The following is a 10126-nucleotide window of genomic DNA, read 5'->3' as shown; positions in this document are numbered from 1 at the left end:
TGCAGGGCGGCCAAGTCAGGAGACAGAGGCAAACCTCAGGTCTCTCTGCCCATCTGGGATCCCCTCACCCTTTACAGAGTTAGGCGAGGGGGTTGGTATGATGAAGTGCCGGCGGGCAGGTTTTGATTGGCAGGCTTTGGAATGGCAGGCCATTTATGGTCAGGTGTGGGAACGGGGCTTCAGCACCGGATCTTCCTGGACAGCGGACCGTTCATTTCTGAAAGGATTCCAGTGCTCATGTTTAGGTCATGTCTGGTCCTTTGGTTCCGTGAGGGGAGAAACTTTGGTTCCAGGTCTTGTTTGAGGTCAAAATTGTCTCCTCTGTGCATACTTTGGCTGCATGACTTACAGTTTTGTTCTGTTGTCTCTAAAGAACAACTCAGAATAGGGCTAGTTTGGGCTAGTTCTGTGGTTACACTCTCAGTACATATAAAAATAGAAATACATGAAAATAATAATTATAGTTTTACCAATAGCTATTATTTATTATCTTTGCTCTGGGTGAATATTCTCACAAGGGACCTAGTTAGAAGTTTTCATTAACATGTCCATTTACAGATGAGGAAACAGAAGCATAACTAGATTAAAAGTAATAGGGGCTTCCCTGGTGGCGCAGTGGTTGAGAGTCCGCCTGCCGATGCAGGGGACACGGGTTCGTGCCCCGGTCTGGGAAGATCCCACATGCCGCGGAGCGGCTCGGCCCGTGAGCCATGGCTGCTGAGCCTGCGCGTCCGGAGCCTGTGCTTCGCAACGGGAGAGGCCACAACAATGAGAGGCCCACATACCGCAAAAAAAAAAAAAAAAAAAAAAAAAAGTAACTTGCTAGGGCTTCCCTGGTGGTGCAGTGGTTAGGAACCCGCCTGCCAATGCAGGGGACACGTGTTCGAGCCCTGGTCCTGGAAGGTCCCACATGCCGCGGAGCAACTAAGCCCGTGCGCCACAACTAGAGAAAGCCTGCACGCAGCAGCGAAGACCCAACACAGCCAAAAATAAATAAAATAAATAAGTTTATTTTAAAAAATAAATAAAATAAAAGTAACTTGCTGATCATTATCCCTTCCATCAGTGGTGAAGCCACTAACTAAAAATCTGTGACTAAAAATCATTCTACGTATGTCTGACTGCAAAACTCCTGCCCAAACCACTGCCGGAGATCACCTCCCACTGCACCAGACTTTACTGAAAGAAAGAAAAAGACAAAGGCGTGACCTCCTTCTCCTCCTCTTGGAAATCTTCCTCAGCTCAGAGGAGGAAGTGTTTCTCCTCCTTTCCCCTCCCCTGTTTTGTGATTCCACTGTCTGCCCTTCACTGGACACTTTCCTCACCTCCTCCACCTTCAGGGTCTGTGTCACCAGCTTCCTGTGGGGAATTTTCTATCAGCCATTCCTCACAACCGGCTCTGGTAGCCATAACTTCTTCGTGTTCACTGCCAGGACCCAAAGTTAGGCATGAGGCCTTGCATACTATAATAGCCTCCTAACTGACTTCCCTCCTCCAATCTCTTATTTCTCCAGCCTACTCTGTATTTCCCCCAGGTTATTTGCCCTAAAACACTGCTCTGTGTTGACTCTGTTCAAAAACCTTCAAGTTGGGCTTCCCTGGTGGCACAGTGGTTGAGAGTCCGCCTGCCGATGCAGGGGACACGGGTTCGTGCCCCGGTCTGGGAAGATCCCACATGCCGTGGAGCGGCTGGCCCCGTGAGCCATGGCCGCTGAGCCCGCACGTCCGGAGCCTGTGCTCCGCAACAGGAGAGGCCACAGCAGTGAGAGGCCTGCGTACCGCAAAAAAAAAAAAAAAAAAAAAAAAAGCATTGCAGAAATCAGATGTGGTGACTGTGATACTTAATTCAACTAAGATGTATTGGGACCAGTTGTGTGCAGGACTTGTGCTCAGCTAGAGTGGAAGATTCAAAAGTGAGACTTTCACAGATTAATGGGGACATAGTCACATGTAAAAGTAACCCAACATCAAGACACACTCTCAACGTGCTCTGCTGGAGAGTCAATATAAATGATGCATAAGCACTTGAAAAATTATTCTACGTCACTAGTGATCAAAGAGAAGCAAATTTATACAATAATGGATATCATTATTTCCCAATCAAATTGCCAGGACTTTTTGTTTTAAATCATAACACCTAGTGTTGAGTAGAGTTTCTGGGAAATGGACTCTCAAACACTGGTGGTAGGAGATCCTGTCAGGTAGATAATATAGCAAAATTCTTTTAAAAAAACCTTAAAAATGTACATATTTCACCTAGCAATTCTATTTCCCTAAGTAGACTTAATAAAGTCTGTTTCCAAAGATTTTGTTACAGAAGTATTCATTGAATCAATATTTTTACTTGTAATTGTGAAAAACTGGACACAATCTAAATAATGATAAGTGCTAACATTGAACTGAGTATTTACTATGTCATAGACACTCGTCTGAGCACTTTACATAGGTTGATTCAATCAGCCCTCCCAGACAACTCTGAGGGGAAGGTACTATTATTATTATCATGCCCATTTTACAGATGAAGGACTGAGGCACAGAGAGGTTAAGTCACCTGGTCACACACCCAGTGAATGGCAGAGCCAATCTAAACAGACAGTAATAGGAAAATGGTTAAGAACAGTAATGCTCAATGTGTGTGTGTGTGTGAGAGAGAGAGAGAGAGAGAGAGAGTGAGAGGGGGCGGGGGGATGACGGAGGAGGAGGAGAAGAATGGAAGGAAGGAGGGTTGGAGGGAATGAATGTGTGTGTCACATGCAAGACAGCTGTGTCCTAAGAGTGTATCCAAATCACTTAGGGCCTCTCGTAGCGGCGGGACTGTTTCATATTCCTTGGGAGTAAAGAGGAGGGAAAAATAAAAAAGAGGCAGGACCACTAGGTTGCATGAATTATAGCACATTTGTACAAATAGGACGCACTCATTAAAATTAAAGTTAAATAACTTTATTGAGTTCTAGAACAGTGTCTTTCAAATTCTTTTGACATGACTGATATTAAGAAACACGTTTATCACAACCATGCCCATCCATAACAGGTTGAGGGTCAGCTGTCTCCCACCAGTTCAAATGTACTAGTTATTTACCGTGGGTGTCTATTCCTGTGTCACGCCAGTTTGTAAATTTTTTTTGAATATCATATACATTGTTTTATACACACACACATCTGAAATGTTTCATGAAACAATACTCAATCATAAGAAGTGCGATGCACTAATATATTCTGTTCTATTCTATGCTATACTATTCTGTTTTGTTCCTTTCTGTTCTGTTCCATTCCATTCCACTCTATTCCATTCTTAAAATTCTGGTTATCAGCCTCGAGTTGATTTTATCATCCTAAATTAATGCACCCGTAATCTGAAAACAATTCTAGAAGAAAATTATGGTGACTGTAATACCTAAAGTTTCCACAGCAGGGCACCACAACTCTAATCAGAGACATTTTATAGGAAAGGATAAAGCGCAGGCCGTGGGGCAGGGGCAGGACACAACGAAACAGACCAGGAGTGGGCAGGCATCTGGCCCGAGGACAGCCAGTCTCTTGACCATTAACATATCTGAAGTCCTGACACAAGAGTCCCACCCCTAAGGAGACTATCAGGATCTCTCAGAATGTCAGTCTTGTGAACCTGAAATGGAAACTGCAGAGAGATTCAAGTGGTTGACAGAGTGAGACTAAAGGTGAAACTCCACCAGATAAGGAGAGGCTAGAAGGGTAATAGTGGGTCACGAAAAAGCCAAAGGTTTTGATAGGGTGAAGTCACTGGAAAGAAGAAACTGAAAAAGCAGAAGCTATAAGGACCTGAAAAAGATACGTACGGCAGGGAAGCCTGTCAGTATAAAGAAGAGAGCGCCACCCCAATACACATTGATGTGTAGTCACTTTAGCGGTGGAACCCTAGAGGGAACTTCTCAAGCTTCTGCTGCCAGTGTCCCTTCTAGGGTCTCATGGATTCCTGTATCCCTTAGTGCCAGGCATACTTACAGTAAACTCTTCTTCCTTCTGCTGATCTAGCAGCTGTTGAATCTCTTCTGTTTATTCCTGCAAAAGAATCTAATTTTTAAAAAATAACAAAAAAGAAAAAGATGTTTCCAGTACATTAAGGTTTTTTGTTTGTTTGTTGCGGTACGCGGGCCTGTCACTGTTGTGGCCTCTCCCGCTGCGGAGAACAGGCTCCAGATGCGCAGGCTCAGCGGCCATGGCTCACGGGCCCAGCCGCTCCGCGGCATGTGGGGTCTTCCCAGACCGGGGCACGAACCCGTGTCCCCTGCATTGGCAGGCGGACTGTCAACCACTGCGCCACCAGGGAAGCCCCCAGTATATTAAGTTTTAAAGGGATATCATTTAGTAGCACTTCTTTATAATGTAATTTTGTTTTAAAATCTATAATAGAATATAAAGTCCAGAAGGATAGACATCAAGATATTAACAGTGGTTACAGATGAATATAGATGATATAGTGAGCATACTTTTTTCTTTTTTATTGCACAAGCTTTTTTTCTAAAATAAGCATATACTAATTGTTAAATGCTTTAAGTGCAATGCTCATACAAAAGGAAAGAATTTTTTTTTATATAATTTAAGATTATTGTATTTCCTTACAAGAGGAATGTTTTAACAAATTTTACAGGTGTCAATCAACCCTTGTTCAAACCCACATCGAATCTAGCATTATGAGAGTTTTATTTGGAAGTGAACTTTTAACTATCAATACAAATGCCAAGATACTATACAAAACATCCACAGGAACTTTTTTCATCTTTTTTTGAATTGTTCACAAACATTTCCTACATGATCCAACATACAACAGGGAAATGGTACATCTTTTTCTTTCAATTTTCATACAATGGAAAAACAAGAATATATGTACATATTTTTTTACAAAGTTTAACTAATAGATACTACCAAGCTGACGGTTTAAGTCTATAGGAGAAAAATTATCTAATAAAAAATAATCAGGGGCCTCCCTGGTGGCGCAGTGGTTGAGAGTCCGCCTGCCGATGCAGGGGATACGGGTTCGTGCCCCGGTCCGGGAGGATCCCATATGCCGCGGAGCGGCTGGGCCCGTGAGCCATGGCCGCTGAGCCTGCGCATCCGGAGCCTGTGCTCCGCAACGGGAGAAGCCACAACAGTGAGAGGCCCGCATACCGCAAAAAAAAAAAAAAAAAAAAAAAATAATCAGAATTTATTTAGCATCAGTCACTTCCATAACCAAGTATTATTCTGACTAATAAAACTTGCCGCCATTAATTAGGCTTCTGGTATATACTTATACCAACTACTCCATCTGTTGTCTTGCTCCCCACCTTGGTTCTTCACAATTACAAACAGAAAATTGTTGCAAGGTAGGGGCAAGCATTTGCAAAAACAAACAAAAATCCCTAGCTTATTATAAGCATGAATGTGTGGTGGAATTTCCTCCCAAGCAATGGACTTTGAAATCACTTAAGAAATCACCAGAACTGAATGTGTCAAGATATTTTGCCTAAGGCCAAGAAGAGAGGCATTTATTTATATGCAGTAGAGGACTGAAAATTAAACTTAGTGTTTAGTTTGGGGGCAGGTTGAGGGGAATTCAGCCATTTGAAAAATGACCGTCTTAAAAAAAAATGACCACCAAAAATACGTTCACTAAATTTATTTTAAAAATCTAAAACTTTTCTTACAAAAGAGCATTACATTGTGCACACTGCTCTGAATAGATGCCAGGGACATATGGACTATTGTTACTTTTCCTCCCTGCCGCCCCCCCCCAAATGTTACAGTGACCACAAAGCAAAGAGTTCACAATAATTACATGGGGAGATTTTTTTTAAACCACCAACAGTGAACAAAAATGAAAAGTCACTCTGCTGCTGTTTCAAAATTTCAAAGTTAGGTTTTGCACACACTCCCTCATCCCCCAACCCTGTTTGTAAGGAACTAAAACAGTACATGTGGTGAACAGCAAAGATTTCACTACACCTCAAATGCAGAACACCTATGAAGCAGAGGAATGTTGCCTTTTTAAACAGAAGCAGATTAAAAAAAAGTGATGCAGGACTCCTTCACTAGTCTTAGAAAAGCTTTCCAGAATACTGCTTCACACTATAAAAAAGAAAAAAGTATCTTGCATTAGAATACTTCAACATCTGCATACTTCTTCACACTGTTCTGCAGCAAATACTATGCATTCTGTATCTGGTCCTGTGTTCCTGTAATCGTAATGATCTGATCTTTGTCCCTTCTAAAGGCTCATCAGTTTTTTGTTTTTGTTTTTTTGCTTTATAACAAATTTAATCAGTTATACATATACATATGTTCCCATATCCCCTCCCTTTTGCGTCTCCCTCCCACCCTCCCTATCCCACCCCTCCAGGCAGTCACGAAGCACCAAGCTGATCTCCCTGTGCTATGCGGCTGCTTCCCGCTAGCTATCTACCTTACGCTTGGTAGTGTATATATGTCCATGCCGCTCTTTCACTTTGTCACAGCTTACCCTTCCCCCTCCCCATATCCTCAAGTCCATTCTCTAGTAGGTCTGTGTCTTTATTCCTGTCTTACCCCTATGTTCTTCATGACATTTTTTTTTCTTAAATTCCATATATATGTGTCAGCATACAGTATTTGTCTTTCTCTTTCTGATTTACTTCACTCTGTATGACAGGCTCTAGGTCCATCCACCTCACTACAAATAACTCAATTTTGTTTCTTTTTATGGCTGAGTAATATTCCATTGTATATATGTGCCACATCTTCTTTACCCATTCATCCGATGATGGACACTTAGGTTGTTTCCATCTCCGGGCTATTGTAAATAGGGCTGCTATGAACATTTTGGTACATGTCTCTTTTTGAATTATGGTTTTCTCAGGGTATATGCCCAGTAGTGGGATTGCTGGGTCATATGGTAGTTCTATTTGTAGTTTTTTAAGGAACCTCCATACCATTCTCCATAGTGGCTGTACCAATTCACATTCCCACCAGCAGTGCAAGAGTGTTCCCTTTTTTCCACACCCTCTCCAGCATTTATTGTTTCTAGATTTTTTGATGATGGCCATTCTGACTGGTGTGAGATGATATCTCATTGTAGTTTTGATTTGCATTTCTCTAATGAAGGCTCATCAGTTTTGATCGAAGTTCCTGACTCATGACGGATTTGTTTAATCCACTGACCACCTTTGCCAACGATAGATCCAGCCAAATCTTTGGGAATAGTTACTTGTGTAGTAATAATAGGTCCACCAAGATCACCATATGAGCCATGACCCCCAGCATAGGAATAATGATATCTAGAGCCACCCTGTGGTTGATAAGCTATCTGCCACTCTAATGGGCTCCATGTATCTACTGCAGAGTCCCAGGTTTCATCAACACTGAAACCAACCATGCCATCATAACGGTCTCCAGGTCTCCTGCTTCTGTCATAAGCCATTAGATCTCCTCCTCTAGGTGGTGATGGAGGAAGAGGAAGATTCCGAGCTCTGCCACCACCCAGGCCCCCTTGTCCAGGAGGAGGTCCTCGGCGAGGGCTCCTATCAGCACAATCTCTTCTGGATTGAGGCGTGGGACGCCCACCCCAACCAGGAGGCATTCTGTCAAAACCACCTCTTCCCGGCATGGGAAATCCCATGGGACATCCACGGCAGTCATCGAACATCATTTTAAACCACCATACTCATAGGTTTCATTGTAAAAACTGGGATCATAAGGCTGAGCACGTCCTTTGATGGGAGACTCTGATATAAGATCAAGAATGATGTTTATGCACTATACAACCCCTTCAGGTTTTCCTCCAATAAGAACGACTCTGTCAGTGGATTGAGGACAGCATTCCTGGAAAAGCTTGATTGTTATCTGAGTGTTCTCTCAAAGTTCTTTGATTTTAGCAACTTTGACCCCAATAATTCCTCCAGCCAGACTCTGATGAATCAACAGTCTCAACTCGAAGTCAAAGTCGCTTCCTTTATAGTGTTGGTAATTTAAGCATTCCACAGCATCAGATTCGAGTGGGAGCTGGCTGCTTGCAGTGGGTGATGGCAACTGCAGGCCCTCTTCCAAGGTAGGGATGATTTTCTTCAGAATTTCTCCAACTGTTTCAATATCAGCAATGATACTCAACACGCGCTCGGGGCCACTGCTGTCTGGGACTGAAACACTAGCATTGCAGTCTGTATGGAGAGCCTTAATATTCTTGCCTCCTTTTCCAATCACTGCCCCAGCATTCTTGCTCTGAAGCAGAATATGCATAATTCAACCACCAGGGTTTCTAGATCTTTTAAAAGCTTGTTCCTCTTCCATATCTTCAGCAGGGCATTTACCAAATTCGCCATTGGTTTTGGTGTTGGGGAAGGTTTCCTCTGGCTGTTCAGTTTCCATTTTCTTGTATTAAAGGGACACACCAATCAGTTATTAAATATATACTTGCAGGGCAGAACTGAAGTGTTCTGGGCGGGACCGACTGATACCCTAGTGCTGCAGTAGTAGCCGGGCAAGGCTACCGTCCCTATGCTGCCACGCCGCCTCAGCCGGTCACAGCTAGACCTTTTTAAAAAATAAATCTATTTATTTATTTAGTTTTGGCTGCGTTGGGTCTTCGTTGCTGTGTGCGGGCTTTCTCTAGTTGCGGCGATTGGGGGCTACTCTTTGTTGCGGTGCGCAGGCTTCTCATTGCGGTGGGTTCTCCTGTGCAGGACCACGGACTCTAGGCGTGCGGGCTTCAGTAGTTGTGGCGCAGGGGCTTAGTTGCTTTGTGTTATGTGGGATCTTCCTGGACCAGGGATCGAACCAGTGTCCCCTGCATTGGCAGGTCAATTCTTTTTTTTTAAATTTATTTTTAAAAATTTTTGGCTGTGTTGGGTCTTCGTTGCGGTGCGCGGGCTTCGCATTGTCGTGGCTTCTCTTGTCGCGGAGCACAGGCTCTAGGCGCGTAGACTTCAGTAGTTGTGACACGTGGGCTCAGTAGTTGTGGCTCGCGGGCTCTAGAGTGCAGGCTCAGTAGCTGTGGCGCATGGGCTTAGTTACTTCGCGGCATGTGGGATCTGCCTGGACCAGGGCTTGAACCCACGTCCCTTGCATTGGCCGGCAGGTTCTTAACCACTGTGCCACCAGGGAAGTCCCAGGAAAGAATTTTTTTTTTTTTTTTTGGTACACAGGCCTTTCACTGTTGTGGCCTCTCCCGTTGCGGAGCACAGGCTCCGGACGCGCAGGCTCAGCGGCCATGGCTCACGGGCCTAGCCACTCCGTGGCATGTGGGATCTTCCTGGACCGGGACATGAACCCGTGTCCCCTGCATCGGCAGGCGGACTCTCAACCACTGCGCCACCAGGGAAGCCCCATTCTACTTATTTTTGAATCACATACAAATAGAACCCTACTGTCTTAGTTTTGTTTGCCCAGAAGCACATTCTGAGACACGGATTCTAATACAAGTAGTGTAGTTGGGTGGCAAGCCACTGTATTAGTCAGGGTTATCCAGAAAAATAAAACTAATAGGATATTTATAGATACATATAAGAGGAGATTTGTATTTATTATAGGAATTGACTCACATGGTTGTGGAGGCTTAGAAGTGCCACCATTTGCCGTCTGCAAGCTTGACAACCAGGAAAGCTGGTGGTGTAATTCATTTCGAGCCTGAAAGCCTGAGACTCAGGGCCCAATAGTGTAAGTCTTGTTCTGAGTCTGACAGCCCACGAACCAGGAGCACCAGTGTCCAAGGGCGGGAGAAGATGGGTTTATCAGCTCAAGCAGAGGAAGCAAATTCGCCCTTTCTCTGCCTTTTCTTTCTGTTCAGGTCCTCATCGGGTGCGGTGATGCCCAGCTGCATTGGTGAGGACCACCTTCTTACGTAGTCTGCCCATTCAAATGCTCATCTCTTCCCAAGGCATCCTCCCAAACACACCCAGAAAGGGTTTACCAGCTATCTGGGCATCCCTTAGCTCAGCTGACACATAAAATTAACCAGCACAGCCACAGAAGGCCAGCAAGGGAGTGGGGAACTGAGACAAGGAAGAGAAAGCAGCCAACAAAGAAGTTACTAGCCCTGTGGGCGCCTATATCTTAATCGCACTGAGGAGACGAGTAGAGTATACACTTTGGAATTAATCCTCTCAAGTATTTATACACAGGTCCTGTGGATCATTGGTTG

At 44.2% G+C, this 10126-nt stretch overlaps 1 pseudogene across 1 annotated transcript; it reads right to left on the bottom strand.

The window, feature by feature from the left end:
• Positions 1–6111: 6111 nt before the first annotated feature.
• On the bottom strand, positions 6112–8454 carry LOC308622627 (heterogeneous nuclear ribonucleoprotein K-like; annotated as a pseudogene). The gene is made up of 2 exons: positions 7083–8454; positions 6112–6220 (listed from the first exon to the last, which is right to left on the bottom strand). The product of its transcript is annotated as a heterogeneous nuclear ribonucleoprotein K-like (transcript).
• Between the last annotated feature and the right edge of the window lie 1672 nt (positions 8455–10126).

The sequence above is a fragment of the Mesoplodon bidens genome (genome assembly GCF_964165515.1).
Source record: "Mesoplodon bidens genome assembly, chromosome: 9".
Classification (NCBI taxonomy): Eukaryota; Metazoa; Chordata; class Mammalia; order Artiodactyla; family Ziphiidae; genus Mesoplodon; species Mesoplodon bidens.
The sequence above is the reverse complement of the archived record's forward strand: the minus strand, read 5'-3'. Positions and strand labels throughout refer to the sequence as shown.